The 14,561-nt window shown below is 41.6% G+C and overlaps 1 non-coding gene across 1 annotated transcript; it reads right to left on the bottom strand.

The window, feature by feature from the left end:
- Window positions 1-3,445: 3,445 nt before the first annotated feature.
- On the bottom strand, window positions 3,446-3,518 carry trnav-uac (transfer RNA valine (anticodon UAC)). The gene has a single exon. It is a non-coding gene; the product is annotated as a tRNA-Val (tRNA).
- Between the last annotated feature and the right edge of the window lie 11,043 nt (window positions 3,519-14,561).

The raw sequence follows: 14,561 nt of genomic DNA, 5'->3' as shown, positions 1-14,561 counted from the left end.
AGCAAGTGGTGGAGGCCAGCAGATGGATAAGGGAAAGGGGAGGCAAGAGGAGGAGAGACCCGAGGCGGCCGCCGGTGTTGTGCCAAAAAGTGATTGCCTGCCAAAAACTGATTTCCAATGTTTGCGTGTATTTTTTATGTGTAATATCTTTACGTATGTTGGTAAATAGACTTCGGTGAACAGCGTTTACAAAGGGGCTATATATGGAATTAAAAAATTAGCTGTTTTTTCAAGTATCTTTACAACTCTGTGTTATTGTACTTACATTATAACCAATCCGGTCCTTTATCCCCACTTTAAATATTTTTACAGAACGATTGTAATATTTGAGCCATTTCTGCTGTCCAACTACTTCTTACAAAAGACATTTTTAATGTTAATGAGATTTTTTTTAACGGCATAAATAAAGGTTATATAAAAGTCACTGCCAAAGACTGATTGCGGCTTCTACCTTGTTACACTAATGTTGTTTGTGGCTCAAGATGACTTTATGCCATCCATGAGGGATGCATTTGACATATGTTTCACATATTATAGCCCAACAAGTTACTTATAGCAATTTAAATACGAGCAATCAGTTTTTGGCAAATACCAGAAATCAGTTTTTGGCAGACAATCACTTTTTGGCACAACACCGGCTATTGCAGTTAATAATACAACAGCTTCTTGCCATTTTTTGTGTTTCTTTTTATCGCTGTGTAACTGAGTTCAATTGAAAGCCTGCGTGCGCTAGTACCTCTTGCCACAAGTTCCCAGAATCCTTTGCGGTTTTACCCCTGAATGACGTCACATTTTTGGTGGGCCGGTCTCTAGTCAAAATGCCCGGCCGATTTTTTGTCCCAGTCCAGCCCTGCATCTCGCTGATTCTGATCCGTCGGCGGGTCCGCGCTTTGTGTTTACATCTTTGTGCAGAATCCTTGTACCTGATCTCATTTACTGTTTTAGCTGTTTGGTGGTTGTTGAAATTTTGTGAGGTTTAACCTGAGATTCTGGCGTTTCGTGCAAAATAAATTTATATTTAAAAATCGATTCAGGATTTTAATGAATCATATCACGTTATCCAAGCTAGAATCGATTTTAATCGATAAATCGATTATCAAAACCCATCCCTAATTACTACTTCCATCCATTTTCTTCTGCTTGTCCAATTCAGTGTTGGATGCAACTGCTGTTGGGCTGTGATAGCTGACCCTGCACAGGGTCATTGCTAAAGTTGATTTAACTGTTCTAGCTGTTCACTGTGTAGCTTATCTAACTGAACTGATCTGATAGCTACAATAAGAATATTATAACTATTAATTTGCCCATAAGCAAAACTCTTACTAAGACGCGCAGCATAGATCTTTGACCAGTAACCAATCAGAATCGGCTGTATTGACCACGTATGTGTACACATACAAGGAACTGGCATATGGCTCTGTCTTTGCTCTCGGTGTACATAACGTATTTATCATACAATAGTGGAGTCTGCAAAGATGCTGGAATAAATTATGGAATATATATAATATGGAATAAATAAGTGATAAGTAGCTTCTATATGTGCAATTTATACATGAGGATAGATAGACGGGCATGGTTATGAAATTAAAAAGTGAAAACTAATCTTGGCGATAACCTTAAATATCTGATTTGCAAAGATACAAGGTTGTTGACGTCATGGAAAAATCTCACTTCCACAAAAGAATCCTACCTATGAGGAGATAATAGATTTGCCAGCTCTTCACAAAAGCGGTGAGGAATCACAGTCACTCATTGCCCTGTATCGACTCATCCACTTTATTGTGGCTTTGCAGGTCGGCGATACCTGTTTGTCATTGCGTGATGTGACAGGTGGAGGGGAACGCTGCTGGCGAGCAGCTCCGCTGAGGCTGCGTGACACAAAAGAACCTGATATTTTGACAGAAGAAAGTCAACAATTAAGCAAGAAGAATAAGGGTATAATGACAGAAAGGGTGGAGTCACCGCTGAGTTCGCTGGCAGGAGAAGTAATCATTATGTTTGTGCCAAGACGCTTTCATTCAGGAGCCTCAGAGATTTGCTTCATCATCTGGGGACAACGCCCTTAATGCACTGTGTGTATGCGAGGGTGTTAGCCTCCTTATGCACAGTGCGAATGAGTAAGAATTGTGCGCTGGTAGGGATTGCATGTGAATGTGCACTGACTCAGTTAAAATTTAGTTCTTAGTGGCACTGACTGCACCTCAGCCTATGATTTTCGCTCTTTCTGTCTTCCCCCAAATTACTAAAGCTCTTTAACCCCACAAGCAATTTATCTCCACTGCCAAGTTTTTTCTCAGTCCTGACTTTGACTCCACTCGGGATCTCCATTTCAAACTGATTCTCAATATTCCAAATACTGGAAGTTATGTTATGTAACTTTTTTGGGCTGAGCTTGATGTTATCATGGGTGATAATCTTAACATTACTCACTGTAGCGACAAGCAAAACAAACTTTTTTGGGGGGGGGAAATGTAAATAGTTTTTCATGTGTGACAGAAAAATGTATTATTATTATTATTAGTAGTAGTAGTAGTAGTAGTAGTACTCCCATTGACCACTTTCTTTATATAAGCCTTATTCACACAAGCACTTTTTTCCATGCCTAAGCACTCGCCCTTGTCTACTAGTCAGAAGGCTGACCCGCAGACAACCTGCTCCACCTCCTGCTGAGCCACAGCCTGCAAAATGACATATTCTGATTTCCTGAGAACAAAGTTAAGGTTAGAGTTAAGTTTGGGATCATAACTGCTGAAAATATTATGTTTTGGTGTGTTTTACTTTAAATGTGAGTGACAGATAATGACCAATCACTGCAGGTTTACTTTTGTAGTTGTGACTGAGCAACACGTTCTCACTCCCAAAGCGTAACATTTTACGCTAGGTGACAAATCGTCAACATATTACGTTTTCGGCTACCCACCATGTTCCTGAATGACGACCTCGGAAAAATGAGGAAATATGAGAACCGTATGGACTCAATCTACACATGTTCGCTCTTTTTCTTCAAATCGCTTAGAAACACGCTATTTAACATCATTAAAGTCCTGGTTAAGGTCAGGAAAAAGGTTATGGTTAGGGCTAGGGATAAGGTTAGGTTTAGGGCTGGAATACAGGGCTGGAACGTCTATTACCGCGGGAGCGTCATTGCACTGGATTTCAGCCATAACCCGCCGCGTACCATAAGAACGCCGAAGGTCTCCTTTCGCGTTCCTCAGGAACGCCGCGGGACGTGACAAAACGTCGGCATGTTACGCCTCGGGAGTGAATGGGCTGGACTGAGATGTCAGATTCAGGGGTGCAACATTATCACATATACTGGTTTAAGCACATTGTCTTAGTAGACTGTGCTGTGCAGATGTTTTGCTTTTGTGTTAAATACAGAAAAATGGAGGTCGTAGGTTTCTATTACTCAAACACTTCTCACTATGATTTGATAAGTGTTTTCTGGTTCCACTGGGGATTGAACCCAGGACCTTCTGCGTGTAAAGCAGACGTGATAACCACTACACTATGGAACCACAATGCAGAGGACAATGAGCTGACTGACAGCACATAGATGTGTTGATTAGTTTCATGTTTCCATGTCCTGCCCAGTGCATATGTTCAAAGACATGCACTGGTTGGGTTAACTGTCATAGGCGTGAATGGTTGTCTGTCTCACTGCAGTAACTATCTAACGAACGCCTATAACAGCTGTTCACCCAAACCTATAATCCTCACAGTAGTTGTAAAGACAATTAACTAACCACAGGACTTTTAGAAAGTTTTTTTTACTGACAGTTCACAACAGCAGTTATCCCAAGGTTCGCTATATTGCAGGGTAAGATTCATGCCATATTAAAGAGTGAACCTCAACGATCTCACTTGGGAGAAAGAAACTCCCGTTAAATCCTGCAGCATCAGGATGTCTAAAAGTCAAGGATACGTGACAAAGCACAGCCTAACAGCTGGAGAATGCACAAAGTCTTTGACATGCAATAGTGGCATGTAAACATGACATGGGGAGTGCACGATGTGCCGCTTAAAAGAAAAGCGTCGAAAGAATTCTTTTAAATATCTCCCTCACTGACAGTTGCCAGATGTTAACGAGGACAAAGTCAGCTACAGGTTGTTCCCTGCAGGTACCCAGATGACTCACCTGTTTATCTACAATCAGTTCCTTTTCCATTTGATGCTCAGGTACATTTTCTTTGGCTTCGACCTGCCGAGCATTCACCCGGGGGCCTGGTGAAGCTGGCTGTTTGACTCGCAGCTCATTCCACAGTTGCTGCAGTAAAACTCCTGTCAAAACTTGTCGATCTGATTCTGCAATGCTGCTTGCAGTCCTCTCTCTGAGGAGTTTAAATCGCTCTAAGAGGAACAGCTGTAGAGATAGATAGAAGACCTCTGAGGATTGTGAATACATTTGAAAACATTTCATCCTGAGCTATTTCTTTTAATGCTTATACTGAACACTCGATGCAGTGTTTGTCTCAGCAAGCTGCTTTTTGTAAGCTCATCCTAATTCAGTTCTTCGCTACAGGAAAATCAATACTTTTACATGTGTTGACAGTACAGGTAGATATAAATACGCTGTTTATGTGAGAGGTATTAGATTCGTAAATAATCTATGCAGACGTGTTTGACCTAGTGTTTTAAACTGTGGGGTGTACTGTGAGCTCTAATGTGAGGCTGTTGCATTAGAAATAAACAGCAGCCATTGAAGAGCCTGAAGCAGAAAGCCAGGTTAGCAGAGAACACGGATAACCATCATGATACCCGTTATCTCTGTCTGTGGGTTTAGGTTTTGTTGACCCAGCTAACTCCAAGAAATCCTAGCGACATTGAGCTTCCTTCATACTAAGGAAGAGGATTAGGGCCACTGGGGGGGGGGGGAAAGTGGGCACATCTTTTTTTTTTTTTTTCCAGAATTCTGAGAAAAAAGTCAAATTCTGACTTTTTTCTCAGAATTCAGGAAAAGAAGAAAAAAAAAGACGTGCCCACTTTTTTTTTCCAGTGTCCCTAATCCTCTTCCGTATCATACCCCTCTGGCCAGCATGCCAATTGTTTTTCAGCATTAAGCTGCATCATTTAACTACATCATTAGCTCCTTTTGAGATAATGATATTAGCTATATGACATATGAGCTATATCATTGGCTCGTTTTGCGCTAATGATATTAGCTATATGACATATGAGCTATATCATTGGCTCGTTTTGCGCTAATGATATTAGCTATATGACATATGAGCGATATCATTGGCTCGTTTTGCGCTAATGAGATTAGCTATATCGGTGTTTCCCAACCTTTTGGAGCCACAGCACATATTTCACATTAGAAAAATCACACGGCGCACCACCAAACAAAAATGTCACAAAAAGCAGATTGATCATTTTTCCCTGCACACCAAGTATAGCGGAATTAGCTCGGTTTGTCCCTAGTATACCTTTTTTACTTTTTTTACTACTTTTTCTTTTCAAATATTTATCTGCGTTGTCTCACTCGCAGCATGTAATTTCTTCTTCGTCTTTTTCTGTTTTACTCGCTGTTGGCAACCAACTTAATTAGACCAAGAAGTTGCACTGCCCTCTAGTGGAAGAGGGTGTAATTGTTCTGCCGTTACTCACGCCAGTCGCTTTGGAGCACCAATCAAGTGAAAACAGATCATCTTTCATGGAATACCTGATCATTTCTCACGACACACCTATATGCCGCGACACAGTGGTTGGGAAACACTGAGCTATGATATATGAGCTACATCATTAGCTTATTTTGAAGTTGAAGGCAGTGGCACTTCTCAAAAAAGTTGGGACAACAAAATGCTGGAAATATCCGTAGTACTGAAAAAAACAGCTGGAGGAACAGTCTGCAACTAATTAGGTTAGCTGGCAACGTGTCAGTAATTTGACTGGGTATAAAAAGAGCATCTTAGAGAGCTAATGAACTAATATTCTCACCAAACAGTAAAATATTTCAGTTTCATTTGATGTGTTTCCTGTGTTTTGTTCTGAATAAAATTTGGGTTTACAAGATTTCCAACCTACTGCATTCAGTTTCTGGTTGTCTTATATGCCAGTGGTCAAGCTGGTGGTAGCTCAGCACAGGCCAAAGTGGTGGACCTGTTTGAATATTTGCAGTCCGATTTATTCTTGTCAATCTACTTTTTGTTCTTTACTATTTTAGTTGATGCCTCAAACTACTTGCAACACAGTGCTGTATGTTGCACATCTGCCTGTGCCGCTGTACTTGCTCGTGTGTGATAAACATCTTCCCCACTGTGTAACGCAGACGTTGCACCTGTTCAAGAACTTCCCTTGTCTTCGTTAATGCAGTGAGAGAGGTGACCTTAAGTAACTTAGCAGATTTTAATCACCGTTAACTAAAAGCTTCTGTGTGGGTGTGCACATTTTTTGACTTGTGAATCAAGCAGCTGGATGAGTAACCTCTGGTGACAGATAAGGACAGGCTGGCTAGACAGAGATAACTTCCCGCCTCGCGTGTTTCACCAAAACGTGTCCAGGTCAACCCCCTGTGGGGAAGCTTCCTTGCCATCCAGACCCTAAGCCTGAGCCGGCTGGTCTGACTGGAGCATTATATATGGTCTTGTCTTGGTCAGTCATCTGCTTTTGCCTTTTATTTTATTGTGTTTGTTCATGTTTTAACATGTGGGAATATTTTCAGCTCTGTTAAAGTGTTCTTCCAAGAAAAGATATTGTCTAACCAGGAAGTTGGTCTGGATGGCATCAGCCTCCAGCACCACTGTGAGGAATCTCAAAGCCATTTTTGACCAGGATATGTCCTTCAGCGCACACATTAAACAGTTATCTAAGACTGCCTCTTAGGAAGATCGCTGTCCCTGGTCCACTCCGTTGCTACTTCTACACTGTCTATACAAATCAATAAAATAACTCTTATTTAAATATTGGTTCCTCTTAATTAATTCATATTGTTTCATCAGTAACTAATTTTGTAGGGATGCAAAATTTACTGTATGAAAATTACAAAATCATAAACCTCTAAAAAAAACTTTGTTGTGAAGCTGAAGTTCTGAGATTTCTCCAGCTGTGTGTTTTGTGAAAAATATACAGTGTTGGGAAGGTTACTTTTAAAATGTATTCCATTACAGATTACAGAATACATGCCCCAAAATGTATTCTGTAACGTATTCCGTTACGTTACTCAATGAGAGTAACGTATTCTGAATACTTTGGATTACTTAATATATTATCATGCTGTTTACAACTACGTGAATGTACTATTGCTGTGATTTATTACTGTTACTGAAGGTCCGCGGCTCCGAACCGTAGTAAAGGGACCTCTGGCTAATACGGTGGGTTCTGTGTCGGGCTCGTAGCCGAAAACTAGCTTTACTTTGCTGTCTGGGTCAAGTTTGCCTGCGAGAGACAGAGAGAGGCGTTGAAAGGCTGCTCCAACGGAACTTATTGTTTTTTGGGGAAAACACGAACACAGTGTACAGTCGAGTCTTAATAGCTTACTTACAACTGGGCTCGTCAGGCTCTCTTCTTGGCTGCAGTGGTTATTATTATATTTACATGCTTCCAGCTCCCGTTTCTGCTCGATGACAGCTCGTACTTTTCCTTTTTCTCCCTCCCTCGCTCACAGACACATAACGTGTATGGCAGTCCATTCTCCCTGCAGCACGGACTACACTGCCTATGATGCTACATTCTTTAGAGCTATACCTGTAGCATTCTGCCTATTAGCTTAGCACAACAACAACAAAAAGGCCTCTCTCACCCAGGAAACACGCAGAGAGAGAGCGTCACCCTGTAACCATGGCAACCGTAACGCTGCCGCCTGGAACAACAGAACGTAGCTGTCAAACAAAACCCAAACAGTCCTGACCCGCCACAATATGAAACAGGGAAGTACCGCCGTGTAATCCATTTATTTCAACAAAGTAACTGTATTCTAAATACCACCTTTTTAAACGGTAACTGTAACGGAATACAGTTACTCATATTTTGTATTTTAAATACGTAACGGCGGTACATGTATTCCGTTGCTCCCCAACACTGAAAATATATTTGTGGTCTGGAATGTTTTGGTTGTGGTTGCAAAAACAGCATAACTTCATGTCCGATCTTAAAACAAACAAGATGTATCTTTAAGTGATAAGTCGTCTGGTATCTTTTCATCAGCAGTCATTAAAGATCTCTGCGCTGCGAAATGTGCACCTCTTGGAACTATTAAAGTAAGGTGAGGCTGTTGTACGGCAATGACTGACTTGTTTCAACAAAAGCCAGGAAAAAAGTCACTTGACATTTCTCGGAACGTCATCCATATGCAAGGCCGTCTTTCCTTGGAACATGCACAGAATCCTCTTTATAATCTTTTGAAGAAAGAAAGGCCACGTGACCCGCTTCAGCATCATCTGTCAGGCAGCTGTCGCGTATAGGCGTTACTATAACTGCATGCATTTACGGCGGTGCTGCAGACAAAAGCAGCACACTGTGCCATGCCCAGATAACATGTGAGAGGATGGAAAAGGAAAACGAGCCAGCGGATCTGTCAAAACAACCCACAATGCCCGCAGACTGTGAGTTGTCACTTAGATATGCAGGGATCAGCTGTATTGTTCACCTGGCTTCCACGGTTTGGTGAGGACCTGCTTTGACAAGCTCCATCATACCCACAAGTATATTTTGGATTATGGTGTAAAAACAACTTGTCCATGTGGCCGCAAAGTGAGATATTTATGGCACAGTCACGACGGACGAGTCAGACAAAGGCTCATGTGATTACTTGTTGCACTAGTTGGTATTTTGAGTTTTACCTTTAGACAAAATAACCCTTTTCTGGTCACTCTCCTTTATTTTTTCTTATGCACCCATGACTGAGATGTAGGAAAGCACAATACAAAAATTTGGAAACACGTGATCACAGAGGTGTACTTATCAGATTCTATGAAAACGATAATCACAGCAACAAAACAACACGAGCGATCTACAGTAAGCTGAGCTGAAATATGTGTTTTGGCCCAGGCTTACTTTGTGAATCATTAACAGGCTGGTGAGTGGAAACCTAAATCATAAATGCAACTTTAAAGACGTCATTCACTTTGAAATTTCTCACTACCAAACATCGCTGGTGTTGTGCTATGAATTTGATTTGTCCTGTAATGAATTTCTTCCAAATTACTTTATATTTATAGGGATGTAGCACATTAACTTTGTGCTCACGCTTCAATTTGCGCAGATGTGCATCATGTTTCCTTTTATTTTATTTGATTAAAATTGACGGTGGCACGGTGGTTAGCACTGTTGCAGCACAGCAAGAAGGTCCTGAGTTCAATTCCACCATCAGGCCGGGGTCTTTCTGTGTGGAGTTTGCATGTTCTCCCCGTGTTTGCGTGGGTTCCCTCCGGGTACTCCGGCTTCCTCCCACCATCCAAAGACATGCAGCTTGTGGGGATAGGTTAATTGGATAATCGAAATTGCCATTAGGTGTGAATGTGCGAGTGAATGTGAGTGCGAATGGTTGTCTGTCCCTGTGTGTTGGCCCTGCGACAGACTGGCGACCTGTCCAGGGTGTACCCTGCCTCTTGCCCTATGACAGCTGGGATAGGCTCCAGTGCCCCCTGCGACCCTGAAAAGGATAAGCGGATGGATGGATATATATATATATATATATATATTCTTGTCTTTTCTTTTTCTTTTTATAACTTTTTTGACTTTGATGCTAATTTTCTGGGACAAGACACACCTTAATCCATAATCTGGGACAGTGAAACACAACCTAATTATAATTTAAATGGGTGGTCACCCTGTTAGACTATGTCTGTGTTGCAAGAGCGATTGTGCAGAAACGGTGCAGCAAAACAAAAAATTACAGGAAGTAGTTCCAGTTCTTCGGGTAGAACTGTGAACCCTCCTAAGAGGATTCCCCATTAACTGCATCAGCCAGAGGGAAAACTGTCAAGCCAACTCCTGCACCGTGTTGTTCATCTGAACTTTCTTTTTTCTTAAGTTTATCTACCTCTGGAAATCTGTCTGGAGATATACCATATTGTTGCACAAGGTACATGGCGTAGCAGCCAGCATACCTGCATTAAACATAAAGGGTTCTGGGTTCAATCTAAAGTGGAACCAGAATAAGCTGGACACTGATAGACAAACTGCTCAAAGTTGTCTGCAGATACAAAAAGTAGCCTGTGTTTCACATATATAATGATTAATATAATATTATGACCACAACGAGGCACGACCTCCACTGGTTCATTGGACTGCTTTCGATAGATACTGAATACTGCATGAACCCTCTGACCCATTTATCTACCATCATTTTGGCCCAAACTCCCTCAAATCCTTGTGCATGTCCATTTTTCCTGCTTCTAACATTCACTTCACCTGTCGATGGTCATACCGTTAGGACCGATCAGCGTATGCTACTATATGTAATCCGGGTTTTATGCTTGTTGCCTCATAACTAGACTCACCATTAGATGTGCGAGGGAGTCAGACAGGAGACTTTAGTCTGTGGTGGCTGCTTGGCCCTCAACAATCACACATATTTCTGTTCTGAGAAGTGTAAGGAAAACATGTCACCTGAAAACAGATCTCCGACAGGGGAGATGCATATCACTTCAGACTGTTGAAACGTTCGTTTCTACAAAAACACAACAACCTTTCATCAAACATCTTTTTGCTGCTCCTGGTCTGTAGTTATCTGCCTTGCAGGAAAATAAAAACAAGGTAGAGGAAGGTGGCACCTGTGTGCTTTCACTGTGTAGTGTTTCCTGCATTTACTTTGCATACAGAAGGTCTTGGGTTCAGTCCCCAAAACTAGACCTTTATAGTTCATACAAAGAAACTATAAACCTTTAACTTAACAAGCTCACCAGGCACAACAGCCTGCAGCTGAGGACGCTACTGTCCACGTGGTATGTCGGAGTGTCTTTGGACAAGATTCAGGACCTGGGGAAGAGTGTTAACAGTGCTGTCAGTGCTCAGTAAGACCAGAAGAGCGTAGAAACAAAGTACCTTTAAACCCAGTATTTATTTAGTATGAATTTTAACATAGTAACAACAGAAACTGAACAAACAATATAATATCTCACTGCCACACCTGAGTTATAAACTCCACTCAGCCGCTGATTTACTTACGTTTGAACACAGCACTAAACACTGAGGGTTAGTAACTTTGCATGTAACTTTGTGCCTGTTTCAATACTGTGACTTCTAAAAGTAACACTGTAAGCCAGCAATACACTGAAAAAAGATATGTAGCAAAACTGGACAGTTCTCTTAAGCTCAATTAAACAAACACACAGCGTCCCAGGGCATGCTGGGAGATGCCATCTAGCCAACCCAAACACGCGACAATATTTTACTCGTTTTAAACCCTGAAAAACAACACATCATTTGCGTCTGCATTTCAGCCACACCACTACTGCTTATGTGCAGATTTGTACCTAAAGCAGTGTGTGCATAACACTAATGCTGGATCTTGATCCATCGCACTCGGTGACATTTCATGCATGGTTGTTCAACAACCCTATCAGAAATAAGAAAATGTCTTTATATGCGTTTTTAGGTATAGCTTATACACTATACCTAAAAGTATTTGCTTGTTTACCTTCACACACATATGAACTTGAGTGGCATCCCACTCTTCCATCCCAGATATCCCATTCAAGTTCTTCCGCACCAATCTCGCTCATCTCAGTCGTGTTGGAACAGGAAGGGGCCATCCCCAAACATCTCCACTGCTGTGTAGCCCAGTGGCAGCGTGCTTTACACCACTGCGTCTGATGGAAATATCCTGATCCTTTTGGAAATATAAGTAGCTGACTTGGTAACGATTTTTCATTGGTTAAATATACCAAAAGGTAAATAAATGTGGACTGAATAGCTCAACATCTGACAGCAGGCTTATTTCTCTAAACGCGATCGCTCAGTTTTGGGCGAAACGGTTTCATAACTTAATCCAGAGGTGATTTAAATGTAGTCTGAGGCACTATAGGGCACTCATTTCTGAAAGTAGACTGAGTCACACACACATGCAGGGCTTGTGGCTTGTTCTGAGTTGTCGTTTGGGATTGCATAAGTGCAATTATAGCAGAAACAGCAGCGTCTTCTGTTTGGTGACCGTGTACTCACAAGCAATGAACTGGGTCTTGGAATCATGTCAAATGTGCTATTAAACTGTACACAAAGACCAAATTGAAAACCAGTAATCCTCCGTATGGGAGGCGAAAACCTTTCACCTCTAATCTATCCCGACTGGTTTGGTGACCGAAGAGATGCAGGCAGTTATGATGAAAGCGTGGAAGTGGAATGATTCATAATGCGGATCTGACAACGGTATGCATGCGGATAAACCTCTAAGCAGCAAGGTTTTTGTTCTTTTATTGCTCTTATATGGTGTGTGTCAGTCTCACTCTCCACCTGTATGAATCCAACGACTGACATGGTGTGTGTTAATGATTGGCCTGATCATGACTGCATGAGGCCCATAAACCCATTTAGACCATACGGCAAAGACGCAAAAGTTTTATTCACAACGCACACACACACACACACAAGGAGGTTTTTATGACTTAGTACTTGCACTTCATGCTGGGAAGTTTTTATTTATTAACCTAGTTCTAGCTCAGTGTCGTTCTCTGGTCTGCTAATCCAAGTTGATAACTTTGTTTGAGATGAGGTCAGCTAACATTAAGTGCAGATGTAACTGAGACACTTGGTGCGCCTGAGTTTATTTGGTGTCACTACGCCCCCTTGTGGTGCACACATCAATTTGCAAGTGTATCAGCTGAGATTAATCTTCCTTCTCAGTGAGTGCATCATGTCTTTGTAAGCAGTAGCATTAACCTCACCGTATTTTCACTGTCACTGTCCAGTTTATGTAAAGCAAAGCATTACCTGTGTTTCTATAATGTAGCGGTTATTCAATTCAATTCAATTCAATTCAATTTTATTTATATAGCGCCAAATCACAACAAAAGTCGCCTCAAGGCGCTTCATAGATACAGAGAAAAACCCAACAATCATATGACCCCCTATGAGCAAGCACTTTGGCGACAGTGGGAAGGAAAAACTCCCTTTTAACAGGAAGAACCCTCCGGCAGAACCAGGCTCAGGGAGGGGCGGGGCCATCTGCTGCGATTGGTTGGGGTGAGAGAAGGAAGACAGGCTAAAAGACGTGCTGTGGAAGAGAGACAGAGATTAATAACAGATATGATTCAATGCAGAGAGGTCTATGAAGACATAGTGAGTGAGATCACATTTTCTTTACACACAGAATTCCCAGTGGAACCAGTTTTGGAACAACCATGAGCTCTAGGTCCTACTGGTGCATCCTCACACCTCATGTTTAACTCTCTATTCAAATGCTGGTTGAAATGTCCTTAATTAGTGTGTGAGTGGGTGTGGATCTATGCATACAAATCAATCAGTTAAAACTGGAAGAAAACGTGCAGGCTGTAGAGACGTGTTCGAGCTGGTGCTCTGTTCCACCTGTCAGGTGGACGTATCGTCATGAGCTGCCAGCATTTAGTGTCGTTATCTAATTTGCATTCAATAAAAAGTTTGCATGCTATTTGTGCTCTTAACCACATATGCAGCTGAGGGTGATGATGATTGGTGGTTCTAAATTGGCTCTAGGTGTGATGAGACGGTCAGTGATCGTCTGTCTTTGTGTGATAGCCTGCAACGTCACCGGGGTTCACACTGTTTTCACTCATGGACAGAAAAGATGCTTCATTACCTAAAATTTAATATCTCAAGAGAGACTGTAAAATAAAAATCACAAAATATAATATGGCAGACTTTATATGGGTTTATGAAGAATTCTGTGCCATTGTTATCACTGTTATTAGGAGCACAGCTCGGATGAAGACTGAGAATCAGCTCTACATTGCCGATTTGGAATCGTATGCAAGCTTATCATTTCCTTCTATCATGTCTGGCGTGTGTTTCACATAGTCACATATTGCAAAACAAAAATCGAGTTACACTTTTGCACATGTAACACACATGCAAGCTTTTTTCCCCCCCCCCCTCAATCTAAAGACCCCTTGGACAGAGCTCGCTATACGAGATTTGTAGCTGATATGAATCTGCAGATAACGGCTGAGCTTGACTTTGTGACTTGCCCAAATAAACGCAATGTTCAAAATTTTCATCCCACTAGTGTTAGAGGATAAAATTCACACAACTTCACCAAAACTGGACAACAGAAAATTGCCTGGTGGTTTTATAGTTTGGCATAAACATGTAAGTATAGATCCATCCAGCCTTGTACCAACGGTTTAAGCTACAGCTGGTGATGTAAATATGTGGGGGATATATTACTGGTACACTGTAGGCCCTTTAGTACCAATTGAGCATCATTTAATAACCGGAATCTACCTGAGTGTTGTTGCTTACCATGTCCATCCCTTTATGACCAAAGTGTGTTATCCTCTTGGACATAATAAGTTCACTCTACTCAAAGGCCTCCGCAGTCTCAAGATCTTAATCAAATAGAGCACATCCATGATGTAGTGGAATGGAAGATTCACATTATGGATGTGCAATATGGACCAAAATCCCAGAGGACAGTTTCCAGGGCATCG

The sequence above is a fragment of the Neolamprologus brichardi genome, chromosome 10, assembly GCF_056152115.1.
Source record: "Neolamprologus brichardi isolate AB-2024 chromosome 10, ASM5615211v1, whole genome shotgun sequence".
In the NCBI taxonomy this organism is placed as follows: domain Eukaryota; kingdom Metazoa; phylum Chordata; class Actinopteri; order Cichliformes; family Cichlidae; genus Neolamprologus; species Neolamprologus brichardi.
This window is presented reverse-complemented; position numbering and strand designations above follow the sequence as displayed.